This window comes from Marmota marmota, unplaced genomic scaffold, assembly GCF_001458135.2.
Source record: "Marmota marmota marmota unplaced genomic scaffold, marMar, whole genome shotgun sequence".
Lineage (NCBI taxonomy): Eukaryota > Metazoa > Chordata > Mammalia > Rodentia > Sciuridae > Marmota > Marmota marmota.
Genome location: NW_025999842.1, coordinates 43,234,195 through 43,249,720, shown reverse-complemented (window position 1 = coordinate 43,249,720; position 15,526 = coordinate 43,234,195). Strand labels below are relative to the sequence as shown.

The 15,526-nt window shown below is 38.9% G+C and overlaps 1 protein-coding gene and 1 pseudogene across 2 annotated transcripts in view; both read right to left on the bottom strand.

Annotated features, from left to right (window-relative positions):
* Ncoa7 (nuclear receptor coactivator 7) overlaps nucleotides 1-15,230 on the bottom strand; it is a 148,133-nt gene extending 132,903 nt beyond the window's left edge. Inside the window, exon 1 of one of the 2 annotated variants that reach the window (XM_015500958.2) lies at nucleotides 14,941-15,230. The gene's annotated coding sequence lies outside the window, so the exon portion shown is untranslated. The remainder of the gene's footprint in view (nucleotides 1-14,940) is intronic. The other variant, XM_015500965.2, reaches the window with a different exon arrangement.
* LOC125614990 lies at nucleotides 4,528-5,140 on the bottom strand (annotated as a pseudogene).
* Nucleotides 15,231-15,526: the final 296 nt, after the last annotated feature.

Sequence of the window (15,526 nt, the reverse complement as noted above, 5' to 3'; positions counted from 1 at the left end):
GGGAGCCGGAACTCGGGCGCCCCGCGCTCGGCGTTCGCTCCGATAGGCTCAGGTTCTTAGAAGCACCCAGGCGCAGAACCCTAGCAATCTGTTTGCAAGCCACAGGCGAATTGTAGCCTGGAATTACCTGATCTATGGCTGAATGAGTTGCGGTCAGTCGAAAACAGGGGACGTGACGTCAGTTTACCAAGATGGTGGCTGCTGGCCTCCTCTGTGGACTGACCGGTGTGTAGAACCGAGCAGGACCGCTTCCTTACCCCGTCTGGAACCCAGAATTCAGCCCTGAGTACGGTGCTTGCGCGGCTGGCAGAAACTGCAGCGCTGTAACCCTGCGTCTCTATCCCAGCGCACACTGCAGACTCTAGCCGCGGGGCGATTTGCTGAATAAGCAGTTACCCTCCGTGCGACAAACCTCTCGCGTTTGAGTCCCCGTAGCCGATCCTCGTGCGATGGAAATCCTTCCTCCAGGTTCCGGAGCACCCCACTATTGCTGGAAATTCCTAACAAGATATCCTTTAGCCGTCCTGACTTGTCATACTCCCACACAGTGAAGCAGCACACGGGGGTAATGCACTCCCCTCGCCGCCATCTTCCAAATCCCTCGAGAAAGATTATTTTCAAGGTCAAACCTGAGTCCAACCCATAAGAGTTATACCAGAATGATCAGTTCTTGTCTAATACCAAAAAAGGAACCACTAATAATATCACCATATAGGATTTTCACATCAAATTATGGTTCTTTCTGGATTTAACCACCAGCTTTCAAGCCACTTGTCCTTCAGGATGTAAATACCGACTTGTGTTCAGGTTAGATATACATACTAAATGTATGGCAATGACCTTGTCAGTGCCTTCAATCAATATTTGTTTGCTGATTAGAATTTAAAGAGTTAAGTACATCCTCTCGATTCCCCGAATTAAGTGAATTATCTCTTAAGTTTTCAGAAGTGTGTTTGGATATGCCAGAAATATTTCTGTTAGCAGTTGGTAATTCTTTTTTTGTTTCTGTTATCTCAAAATGTTAATCTTCTGCCAATCTAATTATTTCTCCTACAGAAAACAGAATTGACAAATACAGAGAACCAGAATTTAGGATTCTAATTTTTTTAAATTTCTTTATTGATTTTAAATTACAAAAGTTGTTTTTTGGGCAAACACTAGAATTGTAGCTCCTTTCTAGAACTAAAACTTGTGGTTCTGTAAAAATTCTACCAAAGATATTGAATGTATTAAAGCTCATTCTTTCATTAATACTTGTAACATATAAAAGTCAGTTCTGAACAGCTTTTTGCCTGCATAAAAAGGTATTTTAAAGGGAGACATCTGCATCAAATTAGATGTAAAGGCAACAAAAATATGATAGTCTATTCTGTTGATCTCATCTCCCAACAACAACAACAACAAACAATCTGGGTACTTGCTGCTTATATATGATTGCCCCTCACAAGTTGGGGAAAATCTGGTGCCCGTATCATTCACAGTGGGGTTTTTGGAGGCACCTTCTACTATTGTGACTCTAAGATAAATCTAAACGTAAGGAGCTCCAAGCATCAAGAAAGAAAGAGGTGATGTGGGAAGAAAAGTCTGTTTTCAATTACTTCTGGAATTCATTTTAATATCACCAGACAGACTCATTCCTAATATCATAGGTTCTCTAGCTTGTTGGACTTTTCCACAGACATTTTTTTTAGCCTTATCAAGGAATAAAATCTTCTTTCTTCTCTATTGCTGCAGATCTCAGTTTTATTCCCCAAAGTCCTGCAGAGCACAGGCCTCCATGTGAATCACTGTGCCTATACCTGTACTCACGGCAAAGGCCTCCAGCCCTGCCAGGGTCCTGGTCTTGCACCATGCCCAACTCCTTCAGCTCCTTCCAGGAGAGAAATAAGTGAGTACTGCAGCCACCACAATTATTACTATGGCTGCTGTTATCCTTGTTTGGTGGGGTTGTCTAGTGGATGGATCTAAATTAAAGAGTTAATGAAAACAAAATCAATGAAATAATGGATAAAAGGTGTTTTAAAATAAAGGAAATGTCTTTCCAAAAAACACATATGGCCTGTAAATAGTAGTTTTTGAGGATTAAATGTGTCTTCTGAGACTTTATCATAAGACACAAAGGGTTCACTTTACCAGGTGAAATGCCATTTCACCTAGGAAAAGATCACATCTGTCTCAGTTGTGGATGAGATATGAGATTGGATGTGTTTGCAAAATACAGTGACAATATGCTCAAACATGTAAAAATGTAAAATAAATAAAAAATGATCACTCCTTGTAATTTGCTTTCAGCATATTTATTCACATGGAGGACTTAAGTGTCAATAAAGAATTCAGTTACTCCTAAGTAGTGCCGTGTAATATTTATGAGTTGTTTTCAATACAGAAAGCATTGAAAAACCTATTTTATACCTGCCACTCTACTAGTATTTAGATAAATAGGATCTAAAACCTATGAACACAAAAAGGACTCAATATGCTCTCAAGAAGCTCCTGCCCCTTTTTTAGGTTCTGGGGATTTTACCACTGAGCAACATACTCATCCCTTTTTATCTTTTATTTCAAGACAGCATCTTGCTAAGTTGTTTAGGGCCTTGCTAAGTTGCTGAGGTTGGCCTCTAACTTGCAGTCCTCTTGCCTTAGCCTCCTAAGCTTCTAGGATTACAGGCATGTGCCACTGCATCCAGAAAAGAAAAAAAAAAACAACTTCTATTTTTGACAAGGGCAATGAGTTACATAAAATAATCAAGAAAAAGGGGTCTGGAATTTTTATGTTAAATGTACAATGCACAGAGGAAGTGCAATGGGAGATGAAGAAGGGGCCAGGTAACATAGGCCAACATTATTTGGGAAAGTCTTAGGAGTGGGACATACCCCAAAACTACAATTCATGGTTGTATGTCAGTAATGCTATACAACTATCACCTCTGTGAATTGCAAACAGTTTTATCCTGAATGAAAATGTTCTCTATCAGAGCATACTCAAGAAGACATCAATTCTACCAGATTCTGTCTCATCTGTTTTGGGTGACAATGGAAAGGCAAATAATGTGCTTCGGTCAATACAGAATGTGGTAGATGCACTAATGTGGGCTCAGGAAGAAGGCCTAACAAGTATCTATGGGGCAGGAAATGTGACCAATGTGAAAGTGAATCAGTTTTGTGAAGTACTCTGGACTTTTCCTGGAAAAAAAATTAAGCATATAATATTCAGCTATAATTTTTCAGGAGACTGGGTTAAGAAACCAAGTCTATGGTTTATGTACATTTTCTTTGACAAGTTGGTTGACGTAAAAGTTCTTGTAGAATTCTAAAGAAAAATGGCTCTTCAGTAGTCTGGATTGTTGTTCTCAATGTATTCCTTTCCCTCACAGTAACAGAATTAGAATTAGATATCCATACTCTTTGCTATGCAACTTTTGGTGCTTTAAACTAGTACAGAAAGCAGGTATACATCACCATTCAGTTTGGTATGTGACTTGTTTGGATCAATAGAGTATGTGGATTAATAGTGTTATTTATTCAGACACAAGACATGAAGAGACTTAGTAAGTTTCTGCTATCAGAAGAGTATGCTCCAGGTAGCTGATTTTCCTTCTTCCACTTCAGTCCCAGGAAAAAGTCATATGAAACAGACCTGAACCTCAGCCTCAGCTTTGAAGTCCAGCTCAGCCCTGCCATGTCCAGCCCTGCCAAGAGCAGCCAAACTGCAGTCAACCTGCAGGTCCATGAGTGTGAGATAAGTATTTGTGAATCAAAGCCACTGAGGTTTGCAGTTTGTTATGCAGTATTATCAAAACAAAAGGCCCAATACAGCCTTGTAAACATCCTGATCCACAAACAACTTTATGGGTTTTACCAGGAAGATCAAAACCAAACAGTATATAACACCACCTACATGAATAATTTTATTAAGGCCTGAGATACCAAAGCCTAGAGTCAGAAGCAGCTAGCTGACACCAATAGCTGAGGCTATTTGTCATTTAGCCCATATCCAACCTGCATGGCTCTCAGGTGTTAGCTAAGAAAGCATCATTAGACACCTTATGCACTGCCTTGATGTGTTGTTCTGGAAACTCTCATATTATTGTTATGGATTGAATTGTGTCACACTGAAAAAGGTAAGTTAAAGTCATGGTACTCAGTGCCCCACAATGTGACTTTATTTGGAAATTGGATTATTACAGGTATAATTAATTAAGATGAGGTCATACTGGAGTAGTATGGACCCTTTACCCAATATGCCTGGCACTCTTATATTGGCCATGATACACACACAGGGAAACAGCTACATGAAGACAGGCAAACTTGGAGTAATGCAGCCACAAACCAAGGAATACCAGAAAACCACCCAAAGGCTAAAAGAGGTATAGGGGGATTTCTCTAAAGGTTTCAGAGGGGGCTGACAACTTTAGATAGCTTCCAGAACTATAAAAAAAAAATTCCTGCTGTTTGAAGTCACCAAGTGCGTGGTTCTCTGTCATGGCAGCCCTAATACACTGATTTTAAATTTTTAACATCCTTTTACTTTTATTTGAATTTACTTTATGCTGAATTTATTCCTGTGCCATAAGTTTTTGTTTCTTTAGTTTCTTCTGGGATATCTTCCTCTTCTGTGCAACCTCCTCTTCTGGTTTAGAAGCAATTTGTTGCTTTTTAGTGAGGATCACCTCAGTGTGACGGGGGAACTCATGTATGGGTTAATCCAACCGTGACCTCTTTCAGTACAGTGGAGCATCTGGGGTGCTTTGTTCACCCAGGTGTGTTCAATGACCAAAGAATCTATGTCTAAACCCTTAAGTTCAGCATTCCTCCCTGCATTTTTAAGCATGTGCAGCAAAAATGCAGCACTTTTTGGTCCACTAGCCCTGAGTCCAGCCCCACTGTTTGGCCTGGGCACACCTTCCAACTCCACCACTGTAAGGCTGGAATGACACACATTGCTTCTTTAAAGTTATATCTTTCTGTTTTTCAGGTATTCCTTGGTTTGTGGCTGTATTCCTTGGTGGCTTTTCAGATGTGCATACCCTTGATGACCCGTGCAGTTTCATGAGTGTTCTTAAAGGTGAACATGAAGATTTGAACCTCTTTATCTGCATGATTTTGTGGGGTTTTCTGGGTCAAGAGAGTAGTGGACCATTTTCACAGATCACCTCAGGTTGCTTACAGGAAGAGGAAGCTTAAATTACTTTTATACACTATCACTGTTCCAAAAGAATACTACTCAAAAATTTTGATTACTTTCATACTGTGTCTATTCTGCCACTTCTTCTTATAAAGGTATTTTAATATTGGAGCAGGAAGCTCATCCAGTTGACATCAATATTCAAGAGATAATTCAACTTACCTGAGCAGGCAGACTAAGAACTGACCTCATTATCAAAGAAATATTTTAACATAAAATGGGTTTTGAAATATTCTAAAAAAGCAGCATTACCCTGTATGCCACTAATATCACACTTTCTTTAGCAACTTTACACTAACAAAAATCATGTTGCTGGGTTCCTTCCTGCACATTTATGCTACCTTGTGTCATTTTCTAATTCCTTCCAACCAGACTGAAAGCCCTATAAAGACTTAGAGCATAAGTGTGCTCACGAACATACGTCACAACTCCTTGTTTAGGCTGAACACAGAATCCATGGTTAAGTTCATTTTTTTACTTGTTATAGCTAAGTAACAGAAACTTATTTCAGGTTATGGAACAATAAGTTCTTGCCTTTTACTTAGGTTAGTGGTTTCCACTCTTAAAATTCCTATTCCACATCAATGAAAGTATCTGAGCATGAAATCCTAAATTTTTACTTACAAAAACATGTCTTTTGCACCCATATATGCATTGTAAGATATTAAAAAAATAGAAGCCACAAAAAGAAAAGTTGATATAGATCTCCTAACAATTGCTTCTCTACCTCTCATGGAGTCTAGACTACTGATCTAGATTATCAGAGTAGATTTGTGAAAACATCAGGATTTGGTCTTTTCTAGGAAATGCAAGATCTATGATATTCTCACATTTGTGAACTCTAAATCTATTCTCTGACAGATTCATGAAATTGTCGAGATGAAACAAGCAATGTTTTATAGTTGATAGAGTTGTCCTTGTAACCAGGATTAATTTGTATACTACTAGACCCTATTATAAATGCATTTGCTAACTGCAGTGTTCTCTGTTAATTGAGCCCTTTATTTCTGTAGATTTTTGTACTAAAAATCTCTTATCGTATCTTCAACCAAAAAAATGAAAGAAATGACAGAACATGCTGATCTTGAAAATATGAAAAGAGAACTGTGTGCAAAGGGGAAGACAGAACCAAAACCTCATCAATCATTTCTATAAATGTCAACACAATAGCATTGAATCTTTCTGTGTTTCCTGTACAAGTATGTGGATAATGCTGTGCTAGAAAACCAAAGAACAGAGAATAATGCAAAACACAACTCCTATAAGCTTATTGCAAGAACAACTTAGCAATAATGTGAGTCAATTTTTAGTTCATTTGTGGTAAAAAAAAAATATCAAAAGAATTGAAATTAGTTTAAAATAGATAGCTTGGACAGTGTTCATAAAATTAAGTATCAGTCTGATGTGGAAGACTGACTTTAAAGAAATGTGAAAGAAACTTCAGAAAAGGAGGGCAGGAGGTAGCTTGGAGGCTGGAATTTCTCTCCTGTACACATGGAATTACTGAGTATCCAGATCCCAGTATCCGGTGGGAGTGGGAGATATGGCTGAATGTGTAAAATGTGGAAAGGATATGGTGTCATCATCACCTAAGCAGTATTCTCTGGCTTAACTTCCCAAGAGAAAGCCACTACTAACACAATTTCATAAATCATTTCACTTGGCCTAGTTATTCTTCTATGATGTGAGGTTGGGTGCTGGTTATCTCAGTGGTAGAGTGCTTGCCTAGCATTTGTGAAGCTCTGGGTTCATTTCTCCAGTACTGAGAGAGAGGGGGGTGGGTGGTGGATTTAGGGCTGATCTATACACAAAGTAAGCAAGCTAAATGTAAGAAAATACCAAGCAGATGATGTGTGGGTGAAGGGATTGAGGAAGTGAAATATTAGCAGCTTCAAAAAGAGGAAGAGAAAGTAAAATATGTCAAAATGAATATGCATTTGGTAAAGAATAGGAATATAAAACTTATGTGAAACATTATTGGTAATAATTTTAACAATTATCATTGTAATATAACAATGTGAAAAAATATATAAATCATCTATAATTGATGAGTCAATGGGAAAAGAGCTTTAATATTTGGCCACTTTGTCTTTTCTTCTATACATACAGTTTGATGTTTAACTTAATTATTAGGAACATCTCCCATGTGGTTAAATATTGTTCAAAACCATTATTTTAATGGCTAAATATTTTATCATATGTAAGCACTATCTCCTTAAAAATTACTCCATTTTTAGATTTTTCTTAAATTTTTCATAATTCCCTTTATAATAACTAATAAAGAATTGCTTACTCTGTGCCAGGCAGGGTTCCAAGTACTTTACATAAATCAACTTACCTAATTCTCTGTATGATGTAGGAGGTAGATACTATTATTATCTTCATTTGACAGATGAGGAAAATCATGGTATGGGAGAAAGTAGCTTGCCTAAGTGCACATAGGTGGTTAAGGGTGGAATGGGATTCCATGCTAGGTAACTGACTCCAGCATCCCTGCTTGTAACCCCTCTACCATACCACCTGCTTTGCAGAGATAATGAGCTCATCAATAAACATCAACATCAGCTCTGATTATTTTCTTAGAATATACTCAGAATAGAATCACGTGGACCAAGTGATATTATGAGCCTACCTGCCCTCCATCTAAGGTATAACAACATACCCTCTCACCATCTGTGAGATATAAAACCACCTCACCCTTGCCAGCACGTTGCTGACTTTTAAAATCTAATGATAATAATCTGCATTTCTTTGATGCAATGAAGACAATATTTTTTATGTCTCATCTATCATTAATTCCTGTTTTGTGAATTTTTTGTTTCTATTTTTTTATTTTATATATATATAAAAGCTATGGCATATTAAACTGAAATTATCTGGAAGTATTTTGTGATTGAAAATACCAAAGACAGCCAAGGCACAGTGAGGCTCACAACTGTAATCTTAGCAACTCACGAGGCAAAGGGAGGAGGATCACAAGTCTGAGGCTAGCCTCAGCAATTTAGCAAGACATCCTCAGCAATTTCGTGAGCCCATGTCTCAAAATAGAAAATAAAAAGAATTACAGATATAACTCAGTGGTGGAGACCCCTGGGTTCAAACCCCAGAACCAAAAGAGAACAACAACAAAATCAAAACATTGTATATTTGTTTCAGTGGAATTCAGCAGATAGGTATTATCTTGGAGGAATCACTAGAAGCTAGTGAAAAGGATCACCTGGATGTACCTGAGACCACAGAACTGACCAGGCCCTCTCCAACAGATGGATGAATAGTCTGGACTATGACTTATATCATACAGCAGAGGCCATCCTTATCCAATTCTAAAATATTTCCCACTGTTATTACTCTTATCAACATGTATGGGAAAACAAATAAGTAAACCTGATGTTGTGAGGTCAAAATTACAGAAGAATAAAGGAAGATTCAGAGGGATCTCACACCGAAAGAATGGTCTCATGAATTATTCCTATTCAACAAGGTATATCTGGTTAGTGATAATCACCAATCAAAAATTTCACATGAATGGGGCTAAACAAATGCTTTTCAATTCTTTTCTGAAACTTTTGGTTTTTTTTTCTTTCAGTTGTTTATAGATTCAGCTATATTTTGATTTCTCACTATTGTTTTTCCCCATAATTTTATTGTTCCATTATAATTATACATAATGTTATATATTCACACACATTTATGACAACATAATTTAGCCAATATCATTCCCCAGTATTTCCCCTTTCTCTCCCCTCCTCCCTCCCCTTGGTCCCTTTCCTCTAATCTATTCTTGCTGTCTAATGCTCTGTTAATCAGTCATCAAAAGCAAATTACCATGGGGGTGTAGGCACGCCTGTGATCCCTGCTACTTGGGAGGCTGAAGCAGGAGAATCACGAGTGTTCCAGGCTATCCTTAGAAGCTCAGTGAGACTCTGTCTCAAAACAAAAAAGGCTGGGGATAGATGTAGCTCAGTGGTAGAGTTGTTCTTGGGTTCAGTCCCTAATGTGTGCGGGGGTGGCAATTACCTCATACCAGGCACTTTGCAATAAAACCAGGCACTTTGCAATAAAACCAAGCACCTAGAATATCTCTAATTATTTTGATTAGAATTTGGAATTTCACTTACATACTTAGGAGTCACATTTTAGGATTGGCTATTCTCTCTGGACGGTTCAGGTCATTTGTTAGGGTTGATGTCTAATACTTTCAGTCTCTCAGGCATAACATTTTTTCTGTTAGATCCTTAATCTTTAGTGACATCCTATTTGAAGCCTTCAGCCCCTTTAGGTATCAACGACAGAGGAAACCTCAAAACTGAGGCCTAAAAGACACTCTCCCAAACGAGGGTCCTAACAAATACAAAAACTTCCTTTAATGAACATTAACACAACATTTCAGAGAAAAGTAGTGAAGCAAGCCAGAGCTGCTAAAAATAATATGGATATGTGTTAGATTGAAGTAGGGGTGGTAGGGTAGGGAGACAAGAGGAATGAATGGTTAAATAAAAGCTTCAGTTTTTTTTTCTTTTTAAACTAATCTTACATGCTAACAAAATCAGTTAATTTTTACTAGAAAGGCACTTTTGCTACTTATGAGAAATCCTTATTCTCAGTAGAGAAGTCAACTTGCCATACTAAATTACAGTGGAAGTTTCCATGAGCTAAGAAATCTCAACTCACAAAGGACCCTGGAGGTGACCCCAGAACTGAGTGTGGTTTGCTAACAGTAAGTGGTAGACAGAGTGCTCCACGGAGAGGGACTGGCATGGAGGGACCCCAGGCATGTGCAGGAAGTGACAATAGGTCTTACAATACTAAAATCATGATTATCTTGGGGTTTTTACATAAGCAAGGCAAATGGTATTGTAATGGTACATGGTGACCTTGAACTTTCATCAGACATTTTAAAGTATTCCAGAAGTACAGGAAGGGATCTCAGCAAAGAATGATCTGTGGGACAATCCCAGGAATGGCAGGGGACAGAAGATAATACTTCAGGGCCCAAAACACTATGATGTATGATAGGGATTCTTTAGAAGGTTTGAACAGGGAAGTTTAGAAAGAATAGTAGCTGAAATACTTAGGAAAGAAGAATGCAAATCACAGTCTAAACATCTGAGGCACCCGACAAGGGTAATGGGAATGAAATCAATCAGAAAAATGGTTAAGAGACAAATTAGCAGGCTTTATATTTATATTTGCCACAAATGCATAAAATGTCACTACAATATTCTCAACTGATATCACCATTACTCATGGAGAGGGGAAGCAGATGCATATTCATTTATACCTTTCAAACCACATGAAGGTATTACCTATTTTTTCAAAAAAGTAAATTTTAGAAAAAGATATGGAGGTTTTCAGAATGTGATGTCTCAAGTAAAACCCTCTTCAAACTTCCTCCTATGTTTGAAGTTGCACGTCTGAAATCAGATTATTTTTATGTCAATGACTCAGACTACACCAGTGACTGCTGATAAGAGACAACCTCCCTGTTGATGTAACATATGTACCAAACTTAACCTGGAATCACATAGTGGTAACTAGAAACATTCAACCAGCCTAATAGTTGTTTAAAAACACAGAATAAAGAAAGTCTGGTCACTTGGCCCAGGAAACACAATCTTTTAAATTTCATGGTAAATAAAAGAAACTCAGAGAAGAATATCTGATTTATCAACATGCTTATGAATCACCAATGTAAACGTCAGATTCCAATTTGGTTTGGTGAGTTTTGAGCTAGTTTGGGCCAGCCCTTTGGCTAAAAATGACTTTTTAAAAATCATATGGAATCTCCCAGTTTCATATAATGTATAAGGCAGGTGGCTTCAGATGTATTTGACTTAAATTGAATGGACATAAACTTAACAGCTAAAAAAAATAAGCGAAATTCATTTTTACAAAACCATGTAATGTTGCTTGGGTATATATAACTCAAACACTAAATTTATAACACTTATTGAAAACATATTTAAAGTAACTTATTGATTAAGCTTGTTGATTAAAAACACAGTGCATCCAGGGATCAACTCTCAAATGTTTTCATTTATTTGGTTTTATGTTTTATATTGTACCTTGTTCACAAAGGATGTGAGTCAGCTTAATATAATTCAATAATTTGTGAAAATATAATTAGATAAAAATCAGAATCAAAAGAGACAAGGTAAAACAGATATACTCAAGATCAAAGGGGAAAGTTAGAACATTGCTATTTGGTTATAGGTTTTCAGGTGGTTTTATTAGAATTGAGTTCCAAATTTTACTATTTCTAATTGCCAAGTAAGAAATGAAAACAATCAATTATATGATTCTCATTTTGCAAAATGTAAAAAACAAAGACAACACATTAATTGTTTAGGAAAGAACAGTTTTTCTTTGGCATCTACAGCTAAATGGAATTTCTTGCAAGAGTATTCATACAAGAACAGTAGAAGGGATCATGATCATAACCACTTATATAGTGATACAACAGTGGGTCTCTTTTCACTTGTCTTTATGATAAAAATCCCTCAATGTGGACATGATAGAGGATGGGGGCAGAGGTTTGAAGGATGTAAAACACAGTAACCAAGTTCACAGTTTCTGAAGATCTGACTAGACTCCTGGCCTAACAATTAAGATTAGAAGGGAATTGGTGGATATTATGAAATTTGTTAAGCTGAACCTCTGTAAACTTCGTTTTTCTTAAATAAGCTTCTGATCAAATTTACAAATAGACAATACATATTCTCTGGCATGTGCAGAAACAAAGGCATTTTCTATTCCTGTTGAGGGGAGACAAGCACACAAGAATTATTCCTCAACCATCTATATTTCCTTCCTTTGAAATTCAAAGTTATACAAATGTATTCCTGTATATTTTACTGCAATTGTAACCTTGTCATTCTAATATTTGTGAATTGAGTGGATTCTGTTTAATTTACACAAAAAGCGAATTATAGGCTGATTTTAAAAGGACAGCAAATGACATTTAGCAAGGAAAGGAGAGGTTTTCTAAAATAAAACTTTGAGGAAGACTCAGAAAGATATAAGACAATAAATCAGGTTCTAGGATTGCATTCCTTGGGTGCTTGTGGAGTCAGGGCTACAGGGGTCTCTAGAGGCAGGACCCAAGAAGTGAGTCACCCAATCCCAGAAACATTGCACATTTGGATGCAGGACAAACACAAAGAAAAGAAATGCCTCTTTCATTCTGCAATTATTTATGATTCCAAGGCCCAGAGTTATACCACATTAAGTGCTCAGTTTCCAGATGTCAAATGAACAAATGTTTATAAGTAACAAAGTAAAGAGTATATTGTAACCATAGAGGAGGGCTCTTCTGAGATGCATAAAGTGAGCAAGGAGGAACAATGTAAATTAACTGCTCAAAACACTTGATTATAAATTGTGTAAAATGTAATTATCTTTATTGCATGGGGGCTTCTACTTTGTTTTAATAAATGATAACAAATTAGGTTTTTTCATAAGTTCCCTTCCACTTTGTTTCCCAAGTCTTTCCACCTTTTACCTAAAAGTATTTTTCCTTCACCTATCTCAAGTTGGTTTGAGATATAATAATAAGAAAACATGGTTTACCATATTGGGTGAAAATAAGTTTTTTTTTTTTTAAATTTTAATATGTAGCCAGAGGAGTAATGATGTACTAAGATGACAAAGGAAGAAAAGAAAATGAGACCCAGATAATTTTGTTAAGTAGAGACCAAAAAGAAGTTTCTACTGACTCATATATTTATGCTACATGAAAACAAAAATAAAATCATAACACAAAATATCATAGGGCAAGAGTAAAGCAAACGAAATGTAACTCAGTAATCCTTGATTTTTTTTTTTTCTTTTTGCCCCCAAATAACAGCCTTTGAAAGGAGGAAGGCATTGGATCTCTCAAACTCCTCAATTCCCTGGTTGGCAATCCTCAAGACTGATATGCTTCCATAATGAGAAAAGAATCTAGAAATTTGTATCTAGAGCTGGAAGTGTAGCTCAGTGGTAGAGCACTTGTCTAGCATGCCTGAGGACTTGTTCAAACCCCAAGCACTAGGGGGTGGGGGGTAAATTGTATCTAAATCACATATTTTGAATCACTTGGGAATCACAGACACATCTAAATGTTTGGTTTTTACCTTTAAACCACACCCCACCTCTAAAATGAAGTTAATATATCACTTATTAACCAAATCACAAGTTTGATCACTAATGAGGCTGGAAAGTTTACAGCCCCAGACATGAAATAAGAGGGAGAATTGCCTCAGTTAATAAAACATAGAACAACAGCACGTGGTCCTAAAAATGCCAGGATTCAAATATAAATGTTGAAATAACCAATTCTGCCTATTTATACAAAATCCAGTTAAATTTTCCTGACCACAGAAAAACTACATTGTGGGTTTCTGATGAAGTTCAAAACAGTACACTCAGCAAATAACTAATGAGCATCTACCACTCATCAGACGCAGGGTTGGAAAAAAAACACGAAGATTTTTGTCCTTTTTCTATTTATAATGATTAAGTTTTGTAAATAGCTAAATTTAAAAACGTGGATATATAATTGAGTTTACAATGATCACTTAAACTCTAAACCTTGTTGTTTTACATGTAATAAAAAACGACAGCCTGTGAACAAAGAATCTTACTAAAAATTCTACTATATGAACTCTACACCTAGCGAGGAAATAAGACTTCATAACCAGTTTTTCAGAAATGCTAACCATAACACATAGTTGCAAGTTGGGCTCCGCACAAGGCTTCCTCTGCTGGCTGAGCTGGCGCATCCTTCCAGCAGAACCTCAACTCCCGACACCTGTATCAAACTTGCTACTCTTAAACCCATCCTTCCTGTAAGCAGGAGGCTTTATCTAAGGATAAACCCGGAATATCTCTGCTTCATCCATCTCTCGAATAATCTGACTTTTAGAAAGACCTCTAAACTGGCCCTAAAATGTTGACGATAAGGGTTTGCGCCATCAATTTCATACACCATCCGGCCAACTGTGAAATACACAAAAATCCACAGCCACTTTCATAAGCCGCTAAAATAACGCTTTGCTCTTCTGCACGTCTGGTGAAAAAAGACAGGAAGAACGCATCTGCCAACCCAATTGAAAAAAAAATGACATATTTCTACCTGAACTGCTGAAAATCCAACGGTCTTCTCCCCAGATAAACCACATGCCAACCTGTCCTCCCCACCTCCGCCCAGCCCACACTCCACCGGTCCCCAGGGGGTGGGCGGGAAGGGTTAAACTCTCCTTCGCCCCCAATCGGCCTCCCGAGCTGAAAAAGAGTGTTTCAGGTTAACAGGGAGCTGCGCCGAGCGCCATTAGCACACCTCCCAGTGCTCAGCCGAGCCCTAGCGGGAGGCAAGTTTGGCGGGTCCTGGCCCCTGCCCTGGCTTCTCCCCGGTAGCTGCATAAGCTGCGGGTGGCGCAACGCGGTGCAGACGCCAGCCTTTAGCTCCGCCCGGCCCGCGGCACGCTTGGCGCCCCTCCGCTGCGGCGGGGGCCGGGGAGTTCGGTGGCCTGGATCGGAGGGTCAGGCTGTAGCTGCAGCATCCTCCTTGCGACCGCGACCTCCGAGCTGAAGGCTAGGTAGCCGAGTCACCCCCGGCTGCTGCAGCCTGACTGCCACAGCCCAGACCTGGCGACTCCGCCCCGGAGAACTGCGCGCGCGGCCTCCAGCAGGCCTTGGCCTTTTGTGACGCCTCCTGAGCGAAAGCGCATTCTTGGCCAGGCAGCTGACCGCGGAACCTGGGGGGGTTTGCTTACCTCGCCCCTGGCTGCAGCCTCTACAGCTGGCCGGCCTTGGGTCCCACTCTTCGTGGGATGTAAAGCTTTGAGAGCAAGCTGGAGTTAGAGCGTCTCCTCGAGCCTTAAAGCCCCTTGACTTTTCCTTCCAGTTCAGGGACGACTGGCCACAATAAATTCATCCTTCTGTCTTTTCCGGCGTTGTGCTTAGCAAAGGGGCCCACCATCTCCTCCCCCTCCCGTCCCCAGTACAACATCCTGGATGCTGCCAAATTGCAATCATTACGGCAATAGGAATGTAGCAATTGGGCTGTCCAGCCAGCTCTTGGCAGAGACCCTAGAGAATCTTTGTGAGAAGGTTTACATCAGCAGCAGGGCCTATGCCCATGGGGTTTCGCATCCGCATTAGATGTTGTTCCCTCCACAGTCCCTTGACTAGCACTGCAAAATGACTAGGGAGATCTGGCGGTGAAGTTCACCCTTAGGCCTGGGCATTGGGGGAAGGGGGGCGGACCCTCCCTGAAGATCCTGCAGCTGTTCTGATAAGTTGGTGTGTTAGAGGCCATCTACACAAAGTAGATATGGGCCTCCTCCTTGCCTTGTTGAT